The following is an 18,106-nucleotide window of genomic DNA, read 5'->3' on the forward strand; positions in this document are numbered from 1 at the left end:
TTAAAGGGGTGCGAGGTTCAATGATAGACACTATCAGCACTCCCAGTAAGTTAAATAATTAAGGTGAGAGTGCTGCTCATTAGATTTATCAGGTATTTATCAGGTATGTGGTCACTGGAAATCTATGCCAAAGTCGCTGAGGTGCAGTGGGATTGGGGGAGCCTGAAGAAGATGACCTGAGAAGAGAAGGAGATTAAGACTCTGTGGTTCGTGCACACGAATGTTCACTGCAGCACTGTTTACAATAGCAAAGACCTGGAACCAACCCAAATGCCCATCAATGATAGACTGGACAGGGAAAATGTGGCACATATACACCATGGAATATTATGCAGCCAACAAAAACGATGAGTTTGTGTCCTTTGTAGGGACATGGATGAACCTGGAAAGCATCATTCTCAGCAAACTGACAGAAGAGCAGAAGATCAAACACCATATGTTCTCACTCATAGGTGGGTGTTGAACAATGAGAACACATGGACACAGGGAGGGGAGCACTACACACTGGGGTCAGCTGGGGGGATATAGGGGAGGGACGGAGGTGGGTGGGGAGCTGGGGAGAGATAGCAAGGAGAGAGATGCCAGATGTAGGTGATGGGGAGGAAGGCAGCAAATCACACTGCCACGTGTGTACCTATGCAACAATCTTGCATGTTCTTCACATGTACCCCCAAACCTAAAATGCAATAAAATAAATGGGGAAAAAAAAAAGACTCTGTGATTTTTACGTAGTTGGGCCCTGGAGGCCAGGGTGATAACACAGAGTTTGCGGTAAAACTTTCCGGTAGCTATTGATGTTGTTTCAGAGAACCTCAGACGACAAAATTAAAAACTTCGACGTGAGCTGAGACAATGTAAAAACTAGGCGTACTCTACTGCTGAGATCCTTACTGTCTTTTAGCACCGCAGGCTTTCACCTTCTTCTATTTTAACTTCCGTTTTATTCTTCTCCCTTTGGCTTCCACTCACTTCCAGTCCATAGAGCTTTCCTGAACACCTATTATGTGCCAGGTACCAGGGGATCCCAGGTTGGGTTAAGGCATAATTTCTTCCCTGAAGCTGACCTCACCCAAAATGGGAAGATTGTCGTGTGAAGAACTAATTGTGTGGAGTGTGGCTGGTAACATAAAAAGCTGTGTAGGAAGAGGAAGTGTGTCTGGGCTAAGAAGGCAGGGATGGTTTCAAGGTCTTGAAGGTTTTGCCACATGGATAGATAGTGACCAGGTGGACAGAGGCACTCCAGCGAAGGTAACAAAGCCTGCAAAATCAAGGAGATACGGAAGGCCATAGTTTGAGTGAGGAATGAGCCATGTTGTGTGGCTGGAATAGAGGGAGCAAGGTGTCAGGCAGGTAGGGTTCCAGAAGAGGCTGAAAATGTTGATGAGGGCTCTATGAGTATATTAGGCTTTTCTTGCATTGCTATAAAGAAATATCTCTGAGACTGGGCAATTTATAAAGAAAAGAGGTTTAATTGGCTCACAGTTCTGCAGGCTGTGTAAATACGGTGCTGGCACATGCTCAGCTTTTTGGGAGGCCTCAGGGAATGTTTAGTCACGGTAGAAAGTATATCACATGGCAAAAGAGCTGGAGAAGAATGGGGAGGGTGTCACATGCTCTAAAATGACCAGATCTCTTGAGAACTCACTCCATTCATCACTTCCCGCCAGGCCCCACCCCTCACTGAGAATCGCATTTCGGCTTGTGATTTGGGTGGAGAGAATTATCAATATCCAGGCTTTATGAATGGGGCAAGTTCTTTTATGCTCCCTTTATCTTGTAGAATCTGGGGATCCCATGAAAGTTTTTAAGCTGGAAAGTGACACCATTAAATTTGACTTTCTTTAATGTTAAAGCAGGTTAATTTTGGTGACAGTGTGGAAGATGTGTTTCCTTATATTTGGCCATATAAAATATATTTGATTTTTAAAACATTTAATTTCTAGTATTCTAACAGTATAACAGTACTTTTATAGGTTTGTAAACAAATGATATTTTATGTTTTTATAAGTCACATCATTTTTGTGACCACCCTTTCTATGGAAAAATGAATATTGAGTGTCAACAAACAAAATGGTGTGTGACAAACTTGTGCGTTGCTGATCTTCTGTGTTTGGCCTCATCCATAAACTAAAGGCTCTTAAACTCAAATCTCCGACGCCTTTCAGAAATGCCTTTTCCTTTCTTTTTGTGTACTAAGAGGGATCATGGAACCTATGATCTAAAAACTGGGAAGCAATGATGCCATGTGTTTGCAAGCATAGGTGACACAGCTATTGTAGAGAGGTCTTTAAAAGGGTGCATGAGTATTTTGGTATCTGAGAATAGGTCTTCCAGCTTGTCATGGGAGTTGCATAGTTTTAGAAATCAGTTCTTAACCTTAAACTTTGTTCACACTGAGCTCTAGAATAGCTGTGGTTTTTGAAGACCAGCTATTGAATGCATTTATGCATATTTAATTTTTTTGAATGGCTGCTTACGATCTAAGACAATTATATTCAGGCTCATGGGAAGAGCTTCTTGTGGAAGTTTAACACTGTTAAACTGTTGGTTGATGGAGGGCTGGTATTTACTGATACTCTTAAGTTAACGAGTCCCAAGTATAAAAGCCACACTTGTGCTACCTTTCACTTTGAAGCATTGTGTATTTTTACACTCATACTTTGAGGCTTACTATTTCAATATAGAAAACAAATATAGATGCTGAAACAAAATGACTAGATTTCAAACTTCATCTGAGGCAAATGTGAGGTCATTAGTTAGAATTCCTTCAAAATTCTTAAGTTCCTGAGCCTCATGATTATCAAATTAATATCTGGGCGAACTATTGAAATGTTAATTTCAGTTCATCATGAACGTTTGCACTTCTCATATAATAGCCATTTCTGTGTTAAAAATTTCTTATAATCTTTGCATCGCGTTTAAGAAAGCAGTGATAATGTGAATGTATTTAAAATCATCCTCTAAGTAATGCTTTCAGAAGCCAGTGTATAGTCTAACCTAACAGGTACAAGGAGACCATGTAACCACTCACTGAAGATGAATGATGTTTTTATGCTGCAAGAATTAAAGACTGTTTCTTAAAATAAGAGACTGCTTTTTTAGTTTTTAACCACCTGTACAGAGAACCTGGATGCCTGATAGCTTTCTGTATGATTTTGCTTATTTATATAATTATGTTACAATAAACCTTAAAATGATATTTGATTCCACAGTGGCTGTGGATAGATCAAACACATCCTGTATAATCTGGATTTTTTTGAAGCTCCCTTTTCTTGCTCTATCACTTACGTTCTGTCCCTATTTGGCCATTTTGGAGAGCCAAGTTTTCCTCACTTATCAGTGGTGATAACTGGATAAGAAAAAGGTCGATCAAATCCAAGTGTGTTTTTATATACGATACATCGGTTGTCTTTGCCACATAGCAGTTCCAAAACCTCAGGCACACACAACAAGAAGTGTTGTTTGCGTGTGTGTCTGGGGTCAGAGAAGTTCTGCTGATCTTGGGTGAGCTTGCCCACGTGCCTGGCGGTTGGCTTGCTGTTGGACAGGGTGAGGTGACTGAATGACTTGGCTCTGCGCCGTCTGTCACTCTCCAGCAACTGTGGCAATGACAGTGGCTCTAGAGAGCAAGTCCAGTGCACAAGTCCATGAAGCCTTTGGTTGTATCATGCCTGCTGACCAAAGCATGTCTCTTTGGGCTGAGTCAAAAGTCAAGGGGCAGAGCTGGCCAGCCCACCTATGGTAAATTGGCACTGCAAAACTTCATGTCAGAGGGCATGGATACAGGGAGGAGTGAAGAGCTGGGGTTAAATGATGTAATTCACCACATAAGATTTGAAATTTTTATTGATAAGTTATTAATTTCACTTCCTTTCTCTCTCTCTCCCTTTCTTTTTTCCTCTCTCTCTCTTTCTCTCTCTCTCTCTCTTTTTTTTTGAGAAAGGCCTTTGCTCTGTCACCCAGGCTGGAGTGCAGTGGCATTATCACAGCCAACTGCAGCCTTGACCTCTTGGGCACCAGCAATTCTCCCACCTGTCTTCCAAGTAGCTGGGACTATAGACATGTGTTACCATGCCTGGTTAAGTTTTTAAAATGTTATGTAGAGTTGCTATGTTGCCTAGGCTGGTCTCAAATTCCTGGGCTCCAGCAGTCCTCCCACCTCGGCCTCCTAAAGTGCTGGGATTATAGGTGTGAGCCACTCCATCCAGCCTGATTTCCTGTCTTACCTACACTGTGTTGTCCCCCTTCTTTAGGCCTTCATCAGGGAATATTTGGTGGTAAAAAACAGAAACCCACTCAAGTTGCTTGAAGATTACCATAAACAGAACAGGCGAGCTCACAGGCCTAAAATAGGGAACCAGGAATAGGGAACCAGGAATGGGCAGGTATCACCAGAACTGGGACTGCCAAATGTTAGCCTTTGAGACCCTTCTCGCATCTCTGCCCCTCTCTGTTTCTCCCCCTCTGCTTTCCTCCCCACTCTCATGACCTGTTGTGGCCACATCGCTTTTAATTTTTATGCGGTTTTGTGGCTCAAGCACGTACTATGAATTTAGGGATACGAATTAGACCTCACCGCCTGGGTCTAATTCATATCCCTAAATCCTAGCTCATGGATTCGTTATTCCTAAGTCTACTTGTGAGTTTCCTAGTGCTGAGTGCTGTCTTCATCTCTTTCTTTACGTTGCTTGCTGAGCTGGTCCAGTCCTATGACTTTAAATGCTATCTTGCTGCTGATGACTCATAAGTTTCTGTCTTCAGCCTAGACTTCTCCCTAGAACTCCAGACCCACACACACTACATCCTATTCCACATCTCCATTTGCATATATCTCAGAGGCGTCTCAAACGTATACCCAGTATGGACCACTTGATTTCCTCCTCATAAACCTGTCTTTCCTGGTCTTTTCTAAGTAAATGGCAATTTCAGTTTTACAGTTATTTAAGCCTTGGAATCAAATCTTTACTTAAATATTAATACTTTAAAATTATATGCATATATAATATTTCTAATAAAGTATGTACATTATAAAAGAAAGCAAACTTAAAAGCTTCGTATGACACTGATGAAGTAAAATAGATCTTTAATGTCTTGTTAGGATGCTTCATATTTTTATTTACTAATATCACAAGCACAATAGATCATGTGAGTTTCATTTTTTAAAAATTGTGGTAAAAACACATAATACAAAATTTACCATCTTAACCATTTTTAAGTGTAAAGTTCAATAGTGTTAGGCATATTCACACTGTTGTAAGACAGATCTCCAGAACTTTTTCATCTTGCAAATCTGATTTCCATTAAACAATAACTCCCTTTTTCCTGCTCTTCCCAGTCCCTAGTAATTACCATTCTATGTTCTTGACTACTTTAGATACCTCATATAAGTGGAGTTATGCTGTATTTGTGTTTTTGTGATTGGCTTATTTCATGTAGCAGAATGCCATAATAGTTCATTAATGTTGTAGCATGTAACATGATTTTTCCTTCCTTTTTATGGTGAAATAATACTCCATCGTCTGTGTATACCACATTTGGTTTATCCATTCATTCATCATTGGGCATCTGGGTTGCCTCTAACTTGCTTTTTTGAGACAGAGTCTCCCTCTATCACCAGGCTGGAGTGCAGTGGCACAATCTCACCTCACTGCATCCTCTGCCTCCCGGGTTCAAGCAATGCTGCCTCAGCCTCTCTAGTAGCTGGTACTACAGGTGTGCACCACCACACCCAGCTAATTTTTGTATTTATTTTAGTAGAGATGAGGTTTCACCATGTTGGCCAGAATGGTCTGGATCTCTTGACCTCGTAATCCGCCTGCCTGGGCCTTCCAGAGTATAGGGATTGCAGGCATGAGCCACTGCGCACGGCCTCTAACTTTTGACTGTTGTGCTTAGTGCTGCTATGACCATGGATCTGCAAATCTCTTTGAGATCCTGCTTTTAATTTCTTTGACTATATACCAGATCCAGAATTACTGGATTATTTAGTAGCTCTGCTTTTAATTTTTTGAGGAACCTCCATGCTCTTTTCCGTAACAGTTGTTTCATTTTATAATCTCACCAGCGATGTACAATGGTTTTAATTTCACCACATCTATCCAAACCTTGGGGTATTTTTTGACTTCTCTCTCTCATGCCCTAATCTAGTCCATCAGTAAATCTCTTGACTTATATTTGAAATATATCCTACATCTGACTGCTTCTCATCTATCACTGTCACCCTTTTCCTAATCGCCACTGACCCTTGTCTGGACCATGGCACTGGTCTTCTATCTCCTGGTCTCAGTCCTTGCCCCCTGCAGTCTGATCTTCATGGAACAACCAGAGTAGTAATTTATGAATATAAGCTACATATTATCATTCCTCTGCTTAAAACTTTCTGGCGACTCCCATCACACACTGGGGATAAAATTCAAAGTTGTTTCCTTGGTTTATAATGTCTTAAAAATTCTCATTGCTTTACTCACTTGGCTGCAGACACACTGGTTTTTGTACTTGCTGTAAACACACTGAGATTGTCCCTGCCTCAGGGCTTTTCCTCTCGGTGTTTCCTGAGCCTGGGTAGCTATATTCGCAGACACCTGCCCTTCACAACAGCCTTTCCAAACAGCCTTCTCTAAAAAGGCACTCATGGTCAACTTTTTCTATGCTCTTACCCTGCTTTCGTTTTCTCTGAGCACTTGCCACTTTCTGACATCATATTGTATTTATTTGTGACTTCTATGGCTGTTTCCCTCAAGAGAATGTAAACAGCGTGAACACAGGGATTCTGTCTCAGCATCTGGAAGAATGTCTGACACTTAAAAGATGCTCAATAAATATTTGTGGAATGAGTGTGTAAAACAGTATTTTGTAGCCTTGTGTCTAAACAGCTTTGGCCATGGTGACAGAGGTACCCCATGTACACATGGCGTCTCATGTGGGGGTGGTTGCCCAGGAAAATGCCTGTTAACTGTCTACCATTTCTAGCCAGTTTCTCCAGCTAGAAATCATTTATGGGCTGTTATTGTTCATGAGGTCTAAGTGGGAAAGTATAGATGCCTCATCTTCTTTTTTTTTCAGCCTTTTATAGAAAAAAGCAATTCAGGGATTGATGGGAATTATTTGCTTCTGCCCTTTTGCTCCCAGATCATCCTTCCTGAATCTTGGCTGCTCCTTATTACCTGCAATCACATTTCCTGTTATAATGGTAGGGCAGTGCCTCATTTGCACAATGAATACTGGAAATGGATTTTAAAGCATTGTAGAGCAAAGCCAGAAATTCCTCCTGCAGGGGAGATGGTCAGTTGACAAGTCTGTGAATTATATAATAGAATCTCCTTTTACCTTCCTTGTAAAATATACCAGTATATCAAAAAACAATGGGCTTTTCTTCCCAGTTTGTTTGGGATCATACTGGCATTCTCCTGTACTTTGGGGCTGTGGGATTAGAATCATGTATAATAGCTTTGTTTTCCCCCGGCTGGGTTTGTGATGAAGTTGTTCTGATGGAAACAGTTAGTTAATTCTAGAGGATCTGCACACGCTTGCTGAGCAGAGTACTTCTACCTTAAATGGTCTTCCATGCTGTGGGAGAGAGCTTCTGATGCGTCAGTCACAGTGATAATGTCATAGGATTGGAACACCAACTTTGCCTGTTCACGCCGCCTCATGGCCTGGAGAAGTCTGTTTCAGTCTTACTGGCCTGTTAGACGCGATTAAAATGGATCTGCAGGCTCTGGGGTCTTTGGATAGGTAGCCAGAGGCCTATCAATTGCAGGAGATTCAAAGATGATTGCAAATGCAGTCTTAGGGACACTCCCTGAGGCACTCACGTACCATTATGAAAATTCAGGTTCTCTACTTATGATTTCTATACTTTTCTGCATATATGTTATATTTTAGTGAAAAAGACTTTCTTAAGAAAACAAACCAACCATAGTTTCTACCTGCAAGAAGATCACCTGGTGGAGATATTCAAATAGAAGATCATACAGTCAGCTTAGTGCCAGGATTAAGCAAGGCATATTATGGGAGCACAAATAAAAGAAATAAACTCATTTTTGGGGGAGGATAGAGGAAAACCAGAGAGAAGGTTTAAATGGGATTTATCATCTTTTCCTGGCTTCCTCCATATAACATTAGGATTTATATGAAGAACCAGAGTAAGTGGGTTCAATCCTGGTTCTGTGGTAGCGTGCTTGGAAGTTAAAATATGCTTGGAAGATAAAATATTGTCTTAAAAAGCAGAAAATATATTTAAATATCACCCTCAGGGAGTTTGTTGATGGTTGTCTCTCCAGACCTGTCTCACTGTTGGCGTGGATAACTAGATTGATGAATGAGTAAGAGCTGAAACATAAGACTTTGTGTTTCTCATCAATGTATTGTGTTATTGTGTAATATTTAATATTATTAAGAGCTGGCAATGGCCCTGTGTTGGAGGAGGGTAGGCTGTGTTTGTGTAAGAGCAGTGAGAAAGTAATGGCTAAAAAAAGTTGCTGTCTTCATTTAAAAAAAATGTTGCCAGCGGTTGGGTGCAGTGCCTCTGTAATTGCAACACTTTGGGAGGATGAGACCGAAGGATCACTTGAGGCCAGGAGTTCAAGACCAGCCTGGGCAATATAGTGACACCTTGTCTCTATGAAAAAATAAAAAATTAGCCAGGCATGGTGATACATGCCTGTAGTACCCACTACTTTGGTAGTTGAGGCAGGAGGATTGCTTGGGCCCAGGAGGTTGAGGCTGCAGTGAGCCATGGTTGTGCCACCACACTCCAGCCTGGGTGGCAGAGTGAGATACTATTTAAAAAAAAAAAAAAGAAAGCAATGTGGCTGGTGATAAGAGATTTATAGTCTAATGAGACACTAAGTCATTTTATCTTACGGAGTTTTGCTCTTGTTACCCAGGCTGGAGTTCAATGGCGCGATCTCGGCTCACTGCAACCTCCGCCTCCCGGGTTCAGGCAATTCTCCTGCCTCAGCCTCCTGAGTAGCTGGGATTACAGGCATGCACCACCATGCCCAGCTAATTTTCTGTATTTTTAGTAGAGACGGGATTTCACCATGTTGACCAGGATGGTCTCGATCTCTTGACCTTGTGATCCACCCGCCTCAAGCCTCCCAAAGTGCTGGGATTACAGGCGTGAGCCACCACACCCGGCTGTCATTTTATCTTTTCTTCATAATGAATGAACAAAATTGTAATAGGCAATAATTAATATAGCAAGCATGGCAAGGTGGTATAAAATGAATTTCTCTGCTGTTAAGTACATAGAACTCAGAAGGAACTGATGGATAGGTAATGGAATCAATGGGCCATTGGAGTTGTTAGAGTAGATAATACCCAAATTGGTCTTTGGACAAACAGGTTGGAACCAGACTTGAACATGCATAAGAAGTATCTTGATAACAGTCCCACCCCCGGATTCTGTGGGTCTGAGGTGAGGCCTGGGGTTATGGATCTTCACAAAGAGGTTTAGTTGTAGGTGGTTCAGACAATACCATGAGAAGTGATGACTAGGAGTCTTGGTAGGGAGAGAGGGCAGGATTGGTGGAAGGAAAATGCTTGGAAGAAAAAATAATAGCATTCAGTGGTGAAGAGGCAAACTCATTCCTGAGACAGAAAAAGAAAATTCACCGAGAAGCAGCAAATGTGGCAGGCAGTTCCTAGCACTGGAGGGACTGATGGCAAAATGGGTCATGTCAGTGGAGCCTGTTACCCATGGAATGCTACAATCTATAGCTAATGTTCTTATTTGCAGTTACCTTCAGAATGAAATCAATATTTAAATGAAAATATCACTCTTGAATAATTTGCGCCTTAACATGTGGACGCTGGAACATACCCTCAAGATTATCTTCCTGTTCAATCCTGTCATTTAAGAGAGAGGAATGGGAGGAAGTAACTTGTATGGGGTCAGCGGAGATTTGGCTGAAATTCAAGTTTTCCTGATAAGTCATAAATGCTTATTTGCTTATTCATCAAACAGTTTTTAAGCACATCCTCTAAACATCAGTCCTGGACTAGACCCCGGGATCCTGCTGAAAAGAAGAGAAAAATCAATATAGCCATTGCCTTTGGGAGTTTACAATCTAATGAAGGTGTCAGTTGTAGAACAAGTATGGGAATTTTTCCTACAATGAAGTGTATTCCCACGCTGCCAGTTATATATGGCAGGGTTGTATTCCACAGACTCCCCTTCTGAATATATTTTATTGACATGAGGGCCCAGGGTACATGATGGCACACGACGAGCCACACAGCTTTCTGTGCAGCTGCATTGTTTGAGTGGCAGCTTGCTAGTTGGCCCTGAGTTCTTTCATTGAATGCAATCTGCTGTGATTTATTTGGATCAAGTACAGCAGTGCTTTTTAAACTTTAATTTGCAAGGCCATCACCCAGGGCTCTTGTTAAATGCAGATTCTGTGGGTCTAGAATAAAAACTGAGGTGCCCTGCATTTCCACCACACTCCCAGGGTTGCTGATGTTGCTAGCAGGTGAGAACCACACTGACTAGCAAGAGTGTAGATACATGGAGATAGCAGACGTTTTTTGGGTCACTGAAGATCTCCTAAATTGAGATCAGTTTGGTTTTTGTTAGTGCTGATCAACTGATTTGTATTTTTTCAGCTGATAATCACAAGGCCTACTGTATATAGCAGCTTATAATAACAAGGTGCATTATAACTACAGAAACACCTTTGCTGTTGAAATTTGTCCAGAAAAACAACTTTATGATGGAAAGTCCTGTCCTCTGTAACCTCTAATTCTTTTTTACCTCACTGAAAAAAGGATAACATCATTTTGGATAAAACAAAATTTCTTGACTTTGCCAACTGTCACAAAATAGCAGAACAGACTGTAATTACAAGTGTGACAAACGTGATAAAGGAAATGAGGCTGGGGTGTCTAGATTGGGGTCCTCTAACCACAGTTATTTGGACAGAGGCCATTTGATTTCTTGTTCTGCTCTCCCCCCACCTCAGCCTTACATTACTGCATAAGGTAGCGTAGGCTGGCACAGAAAATCTTGAAGGATAATTGCATTTTTACCTGAAGCTGATCCAACAACCAATGCCAGTGAAACTGTACATTCTATGAGCATCTTGAAATATTAGCCCTTCCAGCTCATAGTTTGTTTATAGCAAGCAAAAAGAGAAAAAGGATTAGTTTCAGATTGCTATAATGCTTGACACCATTGGGCTTTTTAAAGGTTGTAAGTGAATAAATTGAGCTCCTGTGTAGGCATGTTTCTTTTTAAAAATGGTTTGATATGAGGTTAAAAATGAAATTATGTAAGATTCTATAGAAAACAGTTTTTTTTCTGCCACTTTTTAATTTTTTGGTTTCTAGAGTGATCCTTTTTCCTGTGTTTTCATTTGAGTGGCAGTATCAGAGAATGCAAAAATCATAGCGGGGAGCAGTTCAGTGTGACCTGCTGAATTAATTTCCTTCCGTTGTGTATTGGCCTTTACATTCAAATGAGGAGTTGTGTGTCTGACAACAAAGTTGCTATTCCAAGTTGCTTTGCCAGTGAGAATTTTTATTGTTTTATATTGATTTTTTTTTTTTTTTGGTGCCAGTGGGAATTGTGGACCTCATGATATCTCACAGCCAGAAGGGACTTTGGTATTTACCCACCAAGTGGTCCTGTGTTCTGTGGTGGGCTTCTTCAGTGTTTGGGTTATGATTGTTCATAGAGCCACGTGCTCAGTGATCCTCCAACCAATGTTTGTGCATGAGATCTAAACGTGGTTGGCGCGCTCACGATTGCCATACCGAGTTTCCAAAGAACAATGAAAGAGTGGCAAATGACTGCACTTCCAAAAGTTGTTCTTATTGTTTATTTTAAATTTATTTTAGATTTTATCATGTGTGAACATACAGCCCTTACACTGGTCCATGTAGACATATAGCAAATGAAGTAAACAGTGAGCTTGTCATTTCTTTAATCTTGTCATTCTGAGGCTTCCAAAATACTGAGCAGAACAAAAATTCCATTGACCCATGTGATATTGCTGATTTTGCTTGTTACTCCAAGGCTTGGCTGTTGTGACTTGAACATTCTGATACAAAGAAGCATCATTTGGGCATTGACTTTACATAGTAAGCCCAGGGTCACATTGCCTGGGTCTGAGTTCCATCAGCTGTGTGATGCTGAGATTACTTAACCTCTTTCAGCTGCAATTTCTTCTTGTAAAAGATGTGTTGTTCTGATGATGAAATGATATTGTAAAGTACATACATAGTACCTAGAACATTGTTAGCACTTAATTGTAGCAATACAATTGAGCATTTGCTGACCCCTGTAAATATTAGTTATATAATTATGATTATAATTTCTTATTAACATCAGTAAATATTCCTAAATACTTAGTATGTATTAAATGGCTTAATATGTATATATGCGTAACGTATGTTATACAGCTTATTATAATCTATTTTGATGTAGATTCTGTAACCTGATTAAGAGCTATCTTTGTGGAAATTCATTTTCTCCTTGCAGGTTAAATGGCTCTGAAATTGCTGGTTTCTGGCTTTGCTTAGAGAAAGGAAATATTGGTCAATCAATCGCCAGTTGAGTGTATCCATCTTTGGTGGTTTCTCTTTAAATAGAAAGTCTATAACATCTAAGTTCGTTTCGGTAGGAAAATTCATTTTAGACAGTGTATTGAGCCAGGTTTTTGTTTGTTTTAATGATAGAGAATTGAAAATTGGCATTCTCAGATGGCATTATAGGTTCTTTCTGGTACTGTTTGAATCAGGGTTAGACAGATACTTTGTGGGAGTGTTCTCCTTCATTGCATTTTCTTTAACGTATATTCCTATCCCCCAAAGATTCCACGTATGTTATATCTGTATTGTACAATTAGATCTAACTATATTTTGAATGGGAAATTCAGCCATTAGAAACCTTTAGTATTATTTTTTTGACGCATATGTGATTCAAGTGTCCCTGATGGAGGATAGTAACATCAAGCATTCAGTAGTGAAGAGGAAGGTTAAGTTTTAGGTTAGATAAGGAATTGTCTGGCTTTTGGATCAGACAAATGGTTCTTAAATTTAATTCATCCAGCCATTCCTTATGACCCACATCACACTCTCGAAAGGGGGGCTAGAACTCCACAAATTCCCCATATTTTGTTTTGTAAGAACTGCCAAGCCAATTGTTCAAATTAGCCTAGTCATCTAATCTTCTAATGTCCCTGGCAGGAGAACAAGTGTTAGAGGGAGGTGACAGATGAGCAGCAGAGAGCTTGCTGTGCCTGTGTTCTGCAGCTCACTGGTAAAGCGTGTCAAGGATGTGGCTTTCGCCTTGCTGTCCCAACAATTTCATAGTTGCCCACTACTGTCCTTGCCCCAACCTCTTGCAGGGCCAGAGTTTCTGTTGCTGAGCCCATTAGAACAGACCCTCAGTGGGCAAGCCACAGGGACTGTACTGAGCATGCCCAGTCCTTCTCCCAAACCTGCCAAACACTGAATGGGGCCCACCTCTGGAGGAAGAGGGATACAGTGGGGGCATAGGGTGAGTGGCACCCTTGAGCAGATTCCTTCACTAAGAGTAACATCAGATGGGAGGAGTGCAGGTTTCCACCTCTGAGCAGCCAATATTTCTTCTGTAAGTACCAATTACATCAAGTGCCAGAGCAGTTAATTAAACTCTCTACCTCTGAACTCTGTAACTCGTAGGACTAAGTGTGTTGACTTGGGACATAAACCTATCCTGACTCCTCCACATACGAAATTCAAACCTTTCAGAATAAAATACCACTTGTTTCATATACTGTTAAAAAATTCCAAATAATTCCCCCAGGAATCACTTACAAGGAACCCATATCCACCCTGACAGCCCAGCCATCTTGGATAGTGTTTTTGCTCAGGCAGCATGAGCAGGGTAGAGGAAGACTGGGAAAGGTCAGCATCTTGTGTGCTGCAGAGAGGCCCATGAGAGCCTTGTCCTCTTCAGAAGGTGGCCTGCGTGATGAAACACATCTATGCTGATGCTGTGGTGCTATGCTAGTCGCTGTCCTGAGCATCACTCCCTGACGTAGGGTTAAAAACTCCCAGGAAAGGCTTCTTTGTTGTTCTCAGACCAGTATGGTGTATGGTAGTTGCTTTTACATCAGTTTTAGGTGGCTTGCCATATTCTCCGTGAGCCTCTTTTAGGAATATTTGGGATGGTAGTGGTAATCTATATTGGGAGCCATCGCGACTCAGTATTAAATGAGCCTGGGACAACAAGCAACACCCACCCCATTACAAGTTTTATATGAAGCAAACATCTATTTTTGCTTTGTGCAGATTCCACTGTATAAAGTGCTAAAAATAACCAAATGCTCAGAAACCATTTGTAATGCAAAAATGACTAGGGGGAACCGTGTTGTTTTCTGCCCTGGTTATAACTAAATAGGATACGGCAGGAATTGTGCCCAAGAACTAGTTTTGCAAGGTCGTTCTGAGGCTTTTCTAGTGTTGGAGGGACCTACAGTTGTCCCTGTGGACTCAAAATGTCATCTTGCCCACACAAACTGTTAAAATAATTTAGACAGGCTTTTTTCTCTTTTATTGCTTTAAAACAGATAATCTATTTGGGTCTTGAAGATTTTGTGAGCTTTTATTTTAGGATTTGTTTGTTTGTTTTAAAAGGAAATGGAAATAAATAGTTCACAGGTGAGGGTAACCAAAAGATAGGGTTGTTATGCCTTTTAAAATTTCAGCACATTTCCTAATACTGCCTTCATTTCTTAAGCCATGCTATGCATGGGACCTGAATACTCAGTGCCCCCATACTGGCCTCAGTGTTGTTACCAAGAAGAGCATTCGCCAGTCTTATCAAACTGGCATCAGAAATCAAGCTGTGAGCTCAGAGGTCAGATACCTTTTATTTTTATCAAGTAGGCAATTTTCCTCTCCCCTTAGCAAATAAGCTTTGGGATCTAGACTCCTTGGAACACGCCAAAGGAACCACTGGTTAATTTAATGCCTAGAGGCTACATTGCTGCTGTGTCTATAGGAAAATGTCCTCCCCCACCCCCGCCACCCCAGTCTGAGTATGTTGAGGAGCCAGTTGACAAAATTGTTAGTGTGCTGTGAAGGGACGGATGGTCACCTCCTCCTCTCCCCACGCATCCGCGTGTATGCATTCAGCTTGTTCTCCTGTGTGGGTGTGAAAATAGGCATGGTCTTGTGTGCTTCTCTATTCTGCTGAGATTTGTGTTATCATCTCCACACTTCAAGGACAAAAAAAGATCCGAGATGATGAATGGTTGACCATGTCGCATGAAAAGGAAGTGGATAGAGGGGACTCATTCTGGAATGGACCAGCAATTGACTGGACAACATGTTCTTTTCTAAGCCTCTTTAACCCTTTTAATACATCTCTCTATGGCTGTGAAAGTGTCTTACCATCTGTTAGATTTTTCTGGGAGATGATTAGCTTTCAGAAACCTAAATAACTCAAGGAAGTGAAAGCAATACTAGACTTTCTAGAAAAATGTATGGAATGTGTTCTCCTTCTTCCAGCTCTGTGCGTGCTTCAGGGAAGCTGCTGCCTCTGCTGTAATATGTCTGTGCTCTTTGGGCTGGTGGCAAGTTGTCTGAGAACTGCAGAAGACAGTGGTGAAATCTAAACCAGAATCCGAGGCAGATAATCCTTACCCACTAGCCTTGACTTTAGCAACCTTCCTCTCCAGTATTTATTTAAAAATTTCTCAAGATATACAAACTCTTGGCATAGAGGGGGAGAAGAAGATTTCTAAAAAATTAACCCATTTTTTTTTTATAAGGGGGATTTGCTACAACAGGAAATTGGATTTGGACCTTCTTTGGAAGCAAAAAAATACAGCTAAATATACGTTTAAATGGTAGTAGTCTCGTAAATATTTTCGCTTTGAAAAATGAAAATTCATTGTGTCATTTTATGATAATATCCATGTTACATCTGAACTTCATGCTCTAAAGCTCTACGAATGTAGACTTGGAAAAAAAAGTTAGCGCTTTTCACTAACTTTTTGTTCCTCCCTCTCTAATCGTAGCATGGACACCCATTTCAGTTTGTGTTATGTGTTTTACAGGGGAATGTTTAGCAGCTTAGCAGGTTTGAAACTTCCGGAAGGTAGTTGCAGGGGCTGGGATGAGTGCATTACAGGCCTCTCCTTGGCAAAATGTTTTTCCGTTTGTAGTTTCTCAGCGTTTTCTCTTGCTATGCGCAATCCAGGCTAGTGGAATTGAGATACTCACATTTCTGTCATCCAGCTGGCTAGTTTTAGGAAAGATACAGCTTGAGCCTGTTCCCCCTTGGCTTTTAGCTTTCACTTGCCTTATTTGGTAAAGCTGGGGGTTCATTTTTCCTGGAAAGGGCTGTTTGACCAGTTTCACGGACTATTTCCCACTTCCATCTAGTTCTGAGCTGGGAACTTGACCTTGCTTGCAGCACTGTGGTATCTGATTTGAACTAGGGCAGTGGCAGGATTGGGGTGCCCCGAAGAATTCTCACCGTCCATGGCTGGTGATGATGTACTCCTCACTAATGAGATGTTTACACATCAGATACATAGTTCAGTAAACTTCTTTGAGACTAGGGACTCACAAAAGATGCTGACTTTTTTACCTTGTCCAAGGGCCCGGAATGGGCATGTCTTTCTTGATTTTCCCAGGATCTTGGTATTTAGATTGCCTTTTTCCCAAGTATCCTTTTCATTTCTACCTCTTTGAAGACTTTTTCTTATCCCTTATAAGGAACAGATAATTTTGCTCACATCGAAGTTGCGCATGCTAAGTTTTAATGGACCTCATAGTTTATTATTCTCTTAAGTACCTCCTCTGATGTCATTTATAGGGAAACTTATTCTTCTCATGTTCATTATATACGAAGTCATGCTCTCAGTACCCACCTCGCCCTCCTCTTGCCCCCCAAACCAACTGGAATCCAGAATCCTGACAACTTACCCTTCTCTGGTTCCTAAGTAGCATTGTTTTAAAAATAATTAGCCTAAGTTTTAAAGAGATGGGAAGGTATGGCTTATTCTTTGGAGCTTATATTTGTTTTGTGTCTTAGCCTAAAAAGGAAGTTTGTAGGCCCCGTAGTCCTCAGAAAGATAGCTATATTCTTTCTGACAAAAGGTGGGAATGGGGAAGCGGGGAGGAGAGGAGAGGAAGCGAGGTTGATGTAAGGGAATCCTTCGTTCTTTGCCCAGAGAGCTTTTTTTTTTTTTTTTTTTTTAAGTAAAAGGAAGTTGAATTTATTAAGAGTTTGGAGGGAGGGGGCTGAAGGAAATGCTTTTCCCTCCCAGAATGCGGAGGCTGCCACTCAGTGGGAGAATTAGTGAAGCTCCGGAACTCACTTTCATTTTCAAGAGCCTGTTGGTGGAGGCTTTTTCTGTCTTTGGCTTTGCTTCTCCCTTCCAGACCTGCGTGGCACAGAAAGACCCCTGTTCATCTCCCTTGCCTTGCAGTTCATTTTTGGAGTGTGTGTGTGAAATTAAGGGACTATCCCCATCATAGGAGATGAAGCAAATTAAGAGACAAAATGAAGCAAATGAAGAGGCAAATAAAAGATATCTTGAAATTGACTGGGTGGAGGGAGAAAAGGAGAAAAACAGAAGGATAGTCTTTGAATGTGAAACTCCATAATGAAAACTGACTTGCCCATTGTCAGCGTGTATTAGTGGTCTACCCACATCAGTGAGAGCTGTTGAGACCCACCCTCTTAAGGTCCTAACTGTGCCCAGCTGTCCCTGCCTGGGCAGTTGTATTGTCATCTGGATACTCAGTTCAGTCCCATCTCTTCTGGGTATTTCTCTTTCCTCTTTAGAAGATAACTAGCAAATTTGAGAAGATTCAAAGCATTATGCTAGGTATGTTATGAACCAATTTGCCTAATGCTGGGCCAAGCACAGAAACCCAACCAATTATCTCTCTATGTTGGATATACAGGAATGTTCTGATGTAACTGCCTTAAGTCATTCTGCATCAGGGAGTTCTGTCTCTCACATGGACTTAGTTACCTGTCCTTATCAGTCCTGGTACTTATAACTCTTTGTCATACTAATAATGATTATTACTACTACTAACATGCACTTTTAAAAGAGTTTTTATTTATTTATTTTGAGACAAGGTCTCACTC

General features: G+C 41.1%; 1 protein-coding gene across 1 annotated transcript in view; it reads left to right on the forward strand.

The window, feature by feature from the left end:
• Window positions 1–18,106, forward strand: part of ITPR1 (inositol 1,4,5-trisphosphate receptor type 1) — a 346,432-nt gene that overhangs the window by 78,475 nt on the left and 249,851 nt on the right. The gene's annotated exons all lie outside the window — the stretch shown is intronic.

The sequence above is a fragment of the Sapajus apella genome, unplaced genomic scaffold (genome assembly GCF_009761245.1).
Source record: "Sapajus apella isolate SASKATOON/1434 unplaced genomic scaffold, GSC_monkey_1.0 scaffold23, whole genome shotgun sequence".
NCBI classification, from domain to species: Eukaryota; Metazoa; Chordata; class Mammalia; order Primates; family Cebidae; genus Sapajus; species Sapajus apella.